At 43.1% G+C, this 12,495-nt stretch overlaps 1 pseudogene; it reads right to left on the bottom strand.

Annotated features, from left to right (window-relative positions):
- Positions 1-5,666: 5,666 nt before the first annotated feature.
- Positions 5,667-5,785, bottom strand: LOC134894300 (5S ribosomal RNA; annotated as a pseudogene).
- Positions 5,786-12,495: the final 6,710 nt, after the last annotated feature.

The following is a 12,495-nucleotide window of genomic DNA, read 5'->3' as shown; positions in this document are numbered from 1 at the left end:
ATGTGTATATATATATATATATACACATATGACACACATATATATACATACACAAACATATAATCAAACAAACACACATACACAAGCACAAACAAACTCACATACATACTGTACATACCATACAAATACACACAGAAACAAAGTAAAACTTACATACACAGTAAAACTTACATATAGTGTACACAGTGGGCTGGGAGCAGAGGGGCGGATGTGTGAGGACGGAGGGAGCTGCCGGCCCCAGGACATTCATGACTGTAAGCAGAGAGCTGCATCGGGCGTGAGTACTGGCCTTTAGCTTTCTGTAGTTGCTGCAGCTCCGCACCCGCAATCGCGGCTTTTTTTTTCCAGCTGTGTCTCCGTCTCAAAAAGATAACTCGGCTCATCAGGGGGGGTTTCCAGGTACTCGGAAACCCCCCCCCCCCTGCGTGCGCCACTGCCATGGGGGTATTAACAGAAGAGGAAGCCCATGTCCATCCTCCTGCATTGGGGCCCGCTCCTCTGCAACCAGTGCCCGTCAGCATAATACAGTATAAGCACTGGAGGGGCACAGACTCTATTGTGCATGCGCAAATTTCCGGGGAAATGTCGCAGCGAACATATTCCCAGAGATTTCCTTATTGCACCGGAAGAATGGTTGGCACGCCATTTACCTGAGCTTTGTAGAGAGATGTTGCCACCAGCAGGGGACTCCAGGGAGGTGAGTATTTAAAAAATGGGTACACAGTGTGTGGTGTGGACCCTCCTGCACCCCGAGGGCCCATGTGCACTGCACACACTGCACCCATTATAGATATGCCGTTGCTGCAGACCAAAGAGAGCATCATGTAATTTGGGCATAATATTGGAAACAGAAGGAAATCCCGAGTCAAATGATGCACCCAATTCTAGGATTACCAGCCAGGTACATCCCACCTGGCCACATCACAATACATTTTGCATTGCTGCTGGGTGTTTCCTCCCCATTTAAGTAACCCTTATGTCCAAACATTATTTTATTGGCCATCAAATGGCTACACAAAAATTCAACAAATGAATCTCTCCAGTCTCCTGTCACTTTCCAAATTCCTAATCCTGATTTGCATAAAACCTTAAGCTCCTTTAAATTCTTGATCTGCAAAGTATTGAGATTCATAGAAGTTCGGTGAGAAGCTTTGTGAAAACAAGCTAGATATTGTTTAATTAACCCTGGGAGCCTGACTCTTTATGAATTATTGAATCTATGCATAGAAATACATTAATATTTTCCATGTCTCTAATTACCTTGCACTGGGACACAAAAAATTATTAAATTTGGTTTATTTAAAATTACCAACCACTCTTCTGCCCACGTGCGTTGTGGAAAGGAATTTCTAACATAGCATGATGAGGTTTATTTATTATATTTCCAGCAATCCCTCCATAGACGTCCCTGAGCCATAGACGTGTAACACTTGTAATAAGTTGTTTCATTGCTCTAGAATAATTTATTGCAATAATATTCTTTCATCTGCATTTATGCATTAACAATGTGTCCACTGGTAGCAACTCAGTACCATAGTCATTGATCTATTTTATGCAGAATTATAAACTCCATCACTGGAATTAGCAGGAAATGAATGTCTTATGCGACACTCAGCCGCTGAAGGATCATTGCTACTAGATGAACTGGAGCTTTTGGCCTGCCTGGGGATTTAAATTAAACACAACCTTCTTCATTGGCTGACCATACGGAAGAGGGTGTGTGTTTAACAAATTAAATAAACCTCAGTCCCTCCCTGAGAGCTGCTCAGGACAGTCCCTGTTTTACTTACTGGAAACCTGTAATATAGACATTTTATTTTCCAGATTTACATGTAAAAAATGCTCTTTCGAAAGCTAGAGTTGCATTGCATTCCCACGATAGAAAGCGGGATTACTGATCCCTGTCACCCGAAACTCAGCCACACATCGCTGGATCTGTAAGTGCAATTTTAGATCAACTCTTTTCTAATAGCACTTGTGGCAGAGATGACAATATGCCAATACGCTGCTCATATTCAGGAGAATCACATGATATGGCCAGGTTTTGTACCAACTTCATTCACTGCATATTTTAATAGACAGGACATCTACTACTCAGGCTGGGAAATACCATTAGGCAGCTGCCTAGGACGCCCGTACTTGGGGAGCCCCTGTCAGCCTGCTGTTAGACGTCTGTAATGCTGAGGAGATTCCTGATCTCAGGCAGAGACAACTCAGCAGATTCTGCTGTGAAAGGAGATGGAGACTGCATACTGTATGTGTCTCAGAGTGTGTTATTAATAGAGAGTGTACTGTATGAGTGTGTGTCCGTATGTGCATAAGTTAAAGAAAAGATGCTTGTACGTTTCATTATATTTGTGGCTTCAGCTAAAAAATAGTGATAAACCCCAGAAGAGTAGGCAGGTCTCCCACATCCTGCTCGCACCCTAGTGATGTGGGCAGGATGGAGACATACGCTCCCATATTTGCGGGTCCGTGGGGAGGGGAAGGGCTTCAAATGATGTGAATCGTGTCATTTTAGCCCCGCCCCCTTCCTGTAGACCAGCAAATTACATCATTTTCCCGATGTGGGGGCGGGGCTTGATGATGTCACAGCCCCCCCCCCCCCCCCCAGCCCCATCACTGGCCTGGGCAGCTCTGCAGCAGTGATGCTGGCTACAGGATGAGACTCCAGGCATCCTGCAAGCCAAATTCAGGGTCCCTGGGACAGTAACAGTGTCGCCCCCAGGGTCTTGCACCACTGACACATCCCTAGTTAAGGCCCTTAACACAGCCTATGACCAGTATTCAATTAGCCATTATCATTTTCTCCCCAAAAAAGGATTGATAGAGCAATTTTTGACCGATGGTCATTTTTGGGCTATTCAATTAAAGTCCTTTTTTATTTATGCCCCCCTATTGCAGTGACGCCCGCATTTAGTCTCTTGTTTTGTAGCATCTCAGGGGGTCCAGTTATATCCCCCCTGCACTCTAGTCCCTGACAAAGCACTGGGAAATATATACACAACCCTTACCTTGGTGTACCTATATTGTACACCTAGCTATGTCTCACGGTCATAACTCCTGTTAGTAAGATTATGACGAGTTCTTGCTTCCCATTTTCTTTACAAGGAAACACCATATGAAGGACTTGCAGTATGTTATATTTCTCACTTTTCACTATTTATCAAAGGATTAATGGTGGTCATTCCGAGTTGATCGCTAGCTGCATTCGTTTGCTGTGCAGCGATGAGGCAAAAAAACGGCACTTCTGCGCATGCGTATGCGGCGCAATGTGCACGCGCGACGTACTATTACAATGACCGATGTAGTTTCACACAAGGTATAGCGAAGCTTTTCAGTCCCACTGCTGGCTGCAGAGTGATTGACATGAAGTGGGCGTTTCTGGATGTCAACTGACCGTTTTCAGGGAGTGTTCGAAAAATACGCAGGCGTGCCAGGATAAACGCAGGCGTGGCTGGGCGAACACAGGGCGTGTTTGTGATGTCAAAACAGGAACTGAACAGTCTGAAGTCATCGCAAGCGATGAGTAGGTTTTGAGCAACTCTAAAACTGCACAAAAATTTTTTGCCGCCGCTCTGCGATCCTTTCGTTCGCACTTCTGCTAAGCTAAAATACACTCCCAGTGGGAGGCGTTTGCACGGCTGCTAAAAACTGCTAGCGAGCGAACAACTCGGAATGACCACCATTGTACACATGATGGCCGGGATATAATTTGAGCAGAGTTTATGAAATGTCCGATATGGCCGCAAAAGATGGACATTTTGCAAACTCGGCCAATATAATAGGTCTGAAATAATACATAAAAAATCTGATGTATTCTACTCTGAACAAGAGTGCCCATTAAAAAGTCAGATCCTGATGTTTTCCCCATGTTAAACATACAACTCAGCTGATGTAATGGAATCCGAGTTTGGATATCTCACACGAAACACTCTACAAAGTCGTACATAAATAGAGCAGTTTTTTTTTTTTTTGAGGGGGGGGGGATGAGTTGTATTTTTCATTGATGAAAATCAATTACAAGTACACAATTACAGCACATTTACATCAAATAAACATTTTTACAATTATTTCTACCCTCAAAATGAAGCAAAAATACTTTGATTTCTCACATTAGTCCATGTACTGTACATGTAATTTTTGCAAATTTTTCCCTGGAAAATGTGTGTTAGTCACAAACATAGGATACACAGGAAGATCCTGATAAGTAAAACTATATGTGGCATGTCTACTATATTCTGTGTATAATTGTGGCTATATCTGCATACAAAATGTTATGCTAGTGTTTTCCTGCCAAACACTGTAACTTAGGGGTCTATTTACTAAGCATTGGACGGAGATAAAGTGGATGGAGATAAAGTACCAGCCAATCACCTCGTAACTGCCATTTTTGCAGGGCCACAATCACCTGGGTTTGTCCTGGATGGCCTGTGTGTACTACCGCATCATCAGCAATTGCTCCCAGGCCACCTGTAACCGCTGCCATGTTGCGTGGGTCGATTCCTGCAGGCAACTATCTTGTAAACCATCCGGGTGTGGGTGCCCTATGCCACCGCCGCTGTCCTGTTTTACTGCCACATTAGCTGCCCAATATAGTCCAGCTGATCCATGAAGGCCAACTGGTGCACCAGAAAATGGTGGAGGGACATGAAGAGTTCCTTTATACTGGGAACAGTGGCCTGAGTGCTGGGCGGTGGTGGTTGCGGCTGCTGTGGTGGTGGCACATGTGTCGTATGATGATGGTGGTGTTGTTCTCCTCTTCCCCTGATTAATATGCCTTTAGCCCTAGAAGTGGCAGGCCCAGAGGTGCTAGTGACAGGGGGAGTTGTGGTGCTGACAGCACATAAGAAGGACCTGCAAAGCAAACAAAGAGGAAAAAAAAACCTTGTAATGGAGAATAAATACAATCTACACTAATTTGGAACACTTACCAATGCACATGCTTAAACACTTAACTGATTAATTATTTTCCCAAAAACAGCTTTTTATGAGTGAATTAGGTGAAGTGCATGTATTTAAACTTATCCAAAAAAAAATTAATTAATAAAAGAAAATCTTTTCATTTTTAGATTTGTAAAATAAATAAATAAATTGTGTTTTTCAAGCATCGGAACATTGGTCGGCACCACTGGAACCTCAGGAACGTGAAATATCGCGACCATTGTGACTTTCATTTTTACAGCCCCGCAGCCACCAGGTAACCACTCAGGGGGCTGGGGTGGGGTTATTTTACACTTCCCCAGGGGCTCTTTTGTGGGTGCACTCTAGAGAAAGATATACAATGATCAGGATATGATAAAGAATTTAAAACATACACTTTAATAAATCACATTAAAATAAAGGTATCCAAAGTTGAGGACAAACAACATTCAATATAAGAGACTTTGGTCTGAGATTGCAGACGTATTTGTGCATTTACCTCAATCACATCATAATTTCAGCCATGGGGACCAAAGCCACTGCACCTGCAGACTGATAATTTATATAAAGACCTAGTGGTCAATACAAAACAGACTCACAGAGAGGTCATATGTGTTAACAAAACTTGACCAGGTATAAAATGCTAAGAGAATGAGGGTGAATCAGGTAGTTAGTTTAGAAAGAAGTCAAGTACAGTTTTTCTGCTGTCAGTGTTAGGCATGGAGTCTTAGACTGAATGGATAATTCTACTAAACTTGGTATTCCCAGATGGTCTACCATCCAAGTACTAACCAAGCCCAACACTGTTTAGCTTCCAAGATCGGATGGTATTGGGAATCTTCAGGGTGATATGATAGTAGAAGGTTAAGGATGCAACCACTCCTTGGATCACTGATGAGAGATCACTTAGAGGAGAGTGACGCAGATAAGTGTGGGAAGGAACAAAAGGGTGGATTTGCTGCCAATGTTAGGTGGAAGTGATACAGCCGCTGAATATGTCATACGCACATGCTGTTCCTCCGGATCAATGGTGAGAGACCACGAACGAGAGAGAGAGAGAAGTTTTGTATATGACTGTGTATATTAAGGCTAATGATAGGTATATAGCTGTATGTACAAACATATGCTTTTAAATGAAACCTGATAGTGGATACAATGATCCAGAATAGCCTTTTACCAATAAATGATATCAATAAATTCTCATTTATCCTGAGTGTATATTAGATATATTTTTTTAAACACACGTGATTGAGCAGTCACGATATTGACAACATAGAAGCACCATATATACAGGTGATAATGCAGGTATACCCATTAGTCATTGTTACCATATATATGTAGCAATAACAGAAAATTAAATTAATTCAGTAAAGACAATCCACCTGAGGGACCAAGTGATGATAGTCACTTAAGTCTAAATCACAGCTGGGCTGCTTGTATAAACACAAGAAATCACAATAGAGGCTGAGCATTGTAATGATGTGGGTGCCAATATGCACCGTATACCCTAGATAACAGAGAGATCCTGAAAAAGTACACAGTGACCTCTCTCCTGGTATTCAGGGATAAGAGATAGTACAAATAATTTATAAATACACAAGATCACAATAAAGGCTAAGCACTGTAATAGCGTGGATGCAGGCATGCACCGTGTATCATGAATTACAGAGAGATCCTGAAATAGTTTCCACGTGACCTCTACCCCGGTTTTCAAGGATCAGAGATAGTACAAGTATTTTAAGGCTCAATAGCCATTATAGCATACCTACACCCACGCTATAAGATATAATATTTAGATATGCAGTAATCTTCTACATACTTTCTAGATGCCAAATTTTATTGTTAACTAAGTGCAGAGGATGGGTCTCCAGGCGTTTTCAATGTAATGCAACAAGACACCTGGCTGTGTGAGCCACCAATTTATTGGTGACTGTATCCAATGATGCAATTGAACATGGTCACCTTTAATATAGTTTTAAAGGGATTGGTATGAGTTATCGATGGCCACGATGCCGGCCGTCATTTTACCGACGCCGGCATCCCGGCCACCAGGATGCTGGCAGAGTGGCGAGCACTAGTAAGCCCCTTGCGGGCTCGCTGCGCTCACCACGTTGCAGGCATGGTTATTTTCTCCCTCGATGGATGTCGTGGACACTCATAGAAAAGCCTGTGGCACCGACATTCCGGCACCGGCATTGTACCACTGTGCGGGATCCCTGCATCGGCATTGTGATTGCTGGGATCCCGTGTGGCGGTGTGTTAACCTCACACCGTTTAAAATCATGTTTGACAAAAAAAAATGTTTTCCATATTTTGTTTAAACCAAAACAATTATGTGAAATATTTAAATTTATCTGTAAAGAGGCACAAAACAAAACACACTTGCCACTGATTTAGGTTGTTACAGTTAATAGGGAACATTTTTTAATTTACTCACCAGGACGAGGTGGGAATGCTGGTCGGTTTGTGTCCACTACATGCACTCCTGGGAGCACCTCCGGAGGAATTATCTACTTCAACTCCTCCTTGAACTCTGTGTAGTGGACCAGTGACGATTGTCCTCCTCCTGTCCTGCGACCCTCGCAGCGCTCCTCAGACATCTTCATCTTCAGCATTCGTTTGATTTCACTATACCTCTTCTTAACAGACCTGAGGTCCTGATGGCATGAGCTGACCTCATTTACTGCATCCAGGACTGACATCCACATGGCCTTCTTCGGGGACACAGGGGTGCTGTACACCTGGGCACCCAGGAGGCATGGGAACACCTTCACCATAGCATGGACCAGGGCGCGGTTTTCTTAATTAGAAAACCTCACATTGCGCCCTTACCTGGTCTTGCCTCATCACTGTCCTCCACAGCACTCTCCAGCACCTCCTCCCTCTTAAACTCTTCTGGCTTTGTGTCAGACACAGGCTGCTGCTAGGACATGACCTCCTTCTCTTCCTGCAACATCCTTCTTCTCTCTTTGCTCACTATCTGGGATACCATGTCTGCTCTCTGGTACAACTCTCCAAACAATACACCAACCAACCCCTCTCTCTCTCTCTCTATCTATCACGGGGATGTGCAGTGAGCTAAATAGCTCCGGAGGCACTGGCTAGCACCAAAGTCAGAATTACACGCTATATATGAGCCAAATGGTACATCTGGGCATTATACACAGGTACAGCAGTATAAAATCTTGGAAATTTGGTGAGTGTTGATCAGAAATGTGAGGAAAAGATAAGCAGGGAGGCACTGCCTCACCTGCCATAGAATTATTACTCCAGAGTTTTGACTATAAAAATGATTAGAAGATAGTTCAAACATATTCTTTGTATTTTTCATAAACTTAAGTTTATACAGTCAAAACTCTGGCACAAACGTTACTATGACAGGAAAGGCTCTGCCTCACCCCACTTCACGTCAGATTCTATCACAAACCACCACCTCCTCCTCAGAAAAATTCCTACTACCTTTCAAAGGACAAAATGGTGGACTGGGGTTTTTATAGGGTGTGTGATGCTTCACTCATGGGACTTTTGAGTGCCAATGGTTGACTTACTCTCACACTGTGCAACTGTTTACTAAAAGACGCTTCCTAGTGTAAGTTCCGCAAGCAGTTGGATCCAATTTACAATTGGAGAGTAAAATACTCACGCCATTACATTGGACGAGTTTCAGCAAAAAGTCGCACAGTATAATGTCCGAGTTTGTGCAAATTTCTCCCTGGCACTAAACTCAGCTCCGATTACATCCAAGCCCATAAAATTCTTGTCAGTTATGTTACAGAAGACATGATAAACCTAATATAACAAGGAGACATGGTAAATCCTTGGCAGTTATATTGCAAGGAGACATGGTAAATCCTTAGCAGTTATATTGCAAGGAGACACTTTTATTTTGTTTTTTACTTTCTCATGCCCACAAGGCTCAATATCCAAAATACCTTATGCTGCAACAGTATCAGTTTCATGATGTGGGCCAGGTCCTTGGTTTTAAAACCTCAGCTATACAATATATGGGCTTCTGTGCAAGCCTAGTGCATTGTGATAAAAGAAAGGCCCTCATTCCGAGTTGTTCGCTCGCAAGCTGCTTTTAGCAGCTTTGCACACGCTAAGCCGCCGCCTACTGGGAGTGAATCTTAGCTTATCAAAATTGCGAACGAAAGATTTGCAATATTGCGAAAAGACTTCTCTGTGCAGTTTCTGAGTAGCTCGAGACTTACTCTGCCAGTGCGATCAGTTCAGTGCTTGTCGTTCCTGGTTTGACGTCACAAACACACCCAGCGTTCGCCCAGACACTCCTCCGTTTCTCCAGCCACTCCCGCGTTTTTCCCAGAAACGGTAGCGTTTTTTCAAACACTCCCATAAAACGGCCAGTTTCTGCCCAGAAACACCCACTTCCTGTCAATCACATTACGATCACCAGAACGAAGAAAAAACCTCATAATGCCGTGAGTAAAATACCTAACTGCATAGCAAATTTACTTGGCGCAGTTGCACTGCGGACATTGCGCATGTGCATTAGCGACTAATCGCTCCGTTGCGGAAAAAAAATAACGAGCGAACAACTCGGAATGACCACCAAAGAACCATAACTAATTGTGTTAATATGCAGCTGGTTTAAAAGAAAACCTGATAGAATGGTATTTCAGGATGAGTGGGAGAAGGCTCTCTGATGAAATGACTTATTTATCATCAGACAGACGCGGCCAATTTACTCTTCTCTGAGCCACCCCCTCTTGCTCCATTCAAGCTCTTGCCAAGTCATTTAGAGATGCCAAAGATCCTGAGATTTTACATCTAAACAGCAAAAAAATAAAAAAAAACTATTTCTCTTCTTAATATATGACTAGTACTCTTCTATGGAAATGTGCCAAAAACCTTTCCCTTTGCAGAGAACACAGATTTAAGGTTCAGATTTTCCACTGAGACCATTGCTGAAGATGACAGAAAAGGTAATTTGTACACTGTACCACAAAAGTATAAAACTGCTGCGATAATACACTTTTGTGATTTTAGCTTCTATATTTTACATAGTAACATAGTAACAGGGCCGTTTCTTGGGGCAGGCGAGCAGTGCAACCTCACTGGGCACCCGCCGCGGCACTAACTGTGGCTCCCTGCTTCCCCCTCCTATTTCTCCCCGAGTAACCTGCTTGGGGGGGCGGAGTTTCACGGAATGACGCGGTAGCGTCGTTACGTAATGACGCAACCCCGTCACTCCGTGAAACTCCCCCCCCCCCAAGCGGAGTACAGAGAGGGATCCAAGTTAGGAAGAGGGAAAGGCCGGCGCGAGGAGCGACTGGTGAGGCGGGCAAAGAGCGGTTATCGCCTCTGTAAGTATTCTCTCTCTCAATGTGTAAAATGGGGACACCTGCCGTAATGTATGAAATGGGGACTCTTGCCTGCCGTAGTGTGGGGATTTAATGTATCAAGGGCATTGCGGTTTGTGGTATAATATGGTGCAGGGGGCATTACTGTGTGGGGCTTAATATGGTAGAATTTTTTTTTCCTGTGGTGGTCGTGATCTGTCGGAGCAGGGTCAAAAACTGGATTGTGAGGTAGTCTTTTCAGACGAGGCCATGCCCATTTAAATGAGGCCACACCCATTTAGATGATGCCACGCCCCCTTACCGGGTGCGCGCGCAAGTTTTTTTTTAATCTAGGTGTGTGTGTGTGTGGGGGGGGGGGCACATTTTTTAATGTCATGGGGGGGTGCATTTTTAAATCTCGCACTGGGAGCCAAATTGGCTAGAAACAGCCCTGCATAGTAACATAGTATTTGAGGTTGAATAGAGGCAAATTGCCCATCGTGTCCAACCTGTTTTAAGTTGTGATGATTCTACATACGGTACTTGCTAAATAATGTTTAATGACTAGTTAGCTACTATAACTCATGTTAACCCGGGATTAACCACGTTGATATTTTAAGTATTATAACCTTGGATAGCTTTTTCATTCAGAAATGTATCCATTCCTTTTTTAAATCCAATTACAGAGTCCACCATTACCACCTTCCCTGGCAGGGAATTCCACATCCTGATTGCCCTAACAGTGAAGAACCCTTTCCTCCGTTGCGTTTGGAACTTTCTCTCCTCCAGTCGCAGCGAGTGCCCACATGTCCTAAACTGTGTTCTTTTAATAAATAATTCCTCTGATAACTCTTTGTGATGTCCCTTTACATATTTGAAGAAATTAATAATATCTCCTCCTAGGCGCCTATTTTCTAGTGTATACATATTCAGCCTAGTAAGTCTTTCCTTATAGTCCAGTCCTTCTAGGCCTTTAATCAATTTAGTAGCTCGCCTTTGAACACTTTCGAGTTCACTGATGTCTTTTTTATACAATGGTGCCCAAAACTGAACACAATATTCCAGGTGCGGATGTACCAATGCCTTATACAGCAGCATGATTACATCCGAGTCCCTTGTCTCAATTCCCCTTTTTATGCACGCTAGCACCTTACTTGCCTTCTTTACTGCGTTTTGACATTGTGTACGGTTATTAAGCCTATTATCAATGAATACCCCCAAATCTTTTTCCAATTCTGTTTCCCCTAGGATGCAACTTTGTTTTTAGTCCCAAAATGCATAACCTTGCATTTGTCTGTATTGAACCTCATTTTCTATTTAGACGCCCAGAGTTCAAGTTTAGATAGATCATTCTGCAAGGACTCCACAACCAATTCTGAATTAATTACCTTACACAGTTTAGTATCATCTGCAAAGATTGACACTGTGCTTTCCAGGCCTATTTCTAGGTCATTGATAAATATGTTGAACAGTAGTGGTCCGAGTACGGACCCTTGTGGTATTCCGCTGACTACTGGGGACCAGGTTGAGGACTTCCCGTTGACCACTACTCGCTGTACCCTGCTATCCAACCAGCTGCTTATCTATGTGCAAATAGTTTTTCCTAGGCCAATCTCCTTTAATTTGATCATCAGTCTCCTGTGAGGAACTGTATCGAAGGCTTTTGCAAAATCCATGAAGACCACATCCACTGCTTTTCCTTGATCAAGATTATTGCTCACTTCCTCATAGAAGCTAATTAAGTTAGTCTGACATGACCTGTCTCTCACAAATCCATGCTGGTTCTTGCCAATAATCCTAGCGGACTTTAGATACTCCTGTATGACGTCCCTTAGAATTCCTTCCAATATTTTCCCCACTATAGATGTTAAACTAACTGGTCTGCAGTTTCCCAGAAGATTTTTGGATCCCTTTTTAAATAATGGCACTACCTCAGCTATACGCCAATCCTTCGGTACCATGCCTGATCTAATTGAACTATTGAAAATCAAGTATAGGGGTCGTGCTAGTTTTGAACTAAGCTCCATAAGAACCCTCGGGTGAAGTCCATCAGGACCAGGTGATTTATTAATCTTAATTTTGCTTAGGCTCTCCCGGACTACTTCTTCGCTTAAACAAGTATCTAACCATGAATCATTTCTGTCACAATTGTTAAATCATTACTGTCACAATTGTTATTTTGCAGGTGCAGATGGATTTGTAGACAAGCACATGTATCTGTAACCAAGATCACAACTCTCAGCCGTACCGATGTCAGGGGACTGCCCAGCAG

The sequence above is a fragment of the Pseudophryne corroboree genome, chromosome 3 (genome assembly GCF_028390025.1).
Source record: "Pseudophryne corroboree isolate aPseCor3 chromosome 3, aPseCor3.hap2, whole genome shotgun sequence".
Lineage (NCBI taxonomy): Eukaryota > Metazoa > Chordata > Amphibia > Anura > Myobatrachidae > Pseudophryne > Pseudophryne corroboree.
Note: the sequence above shows the minus strand (reverse complement) of the source record. Positions and strands in the feature narration are given on the sequence as shown.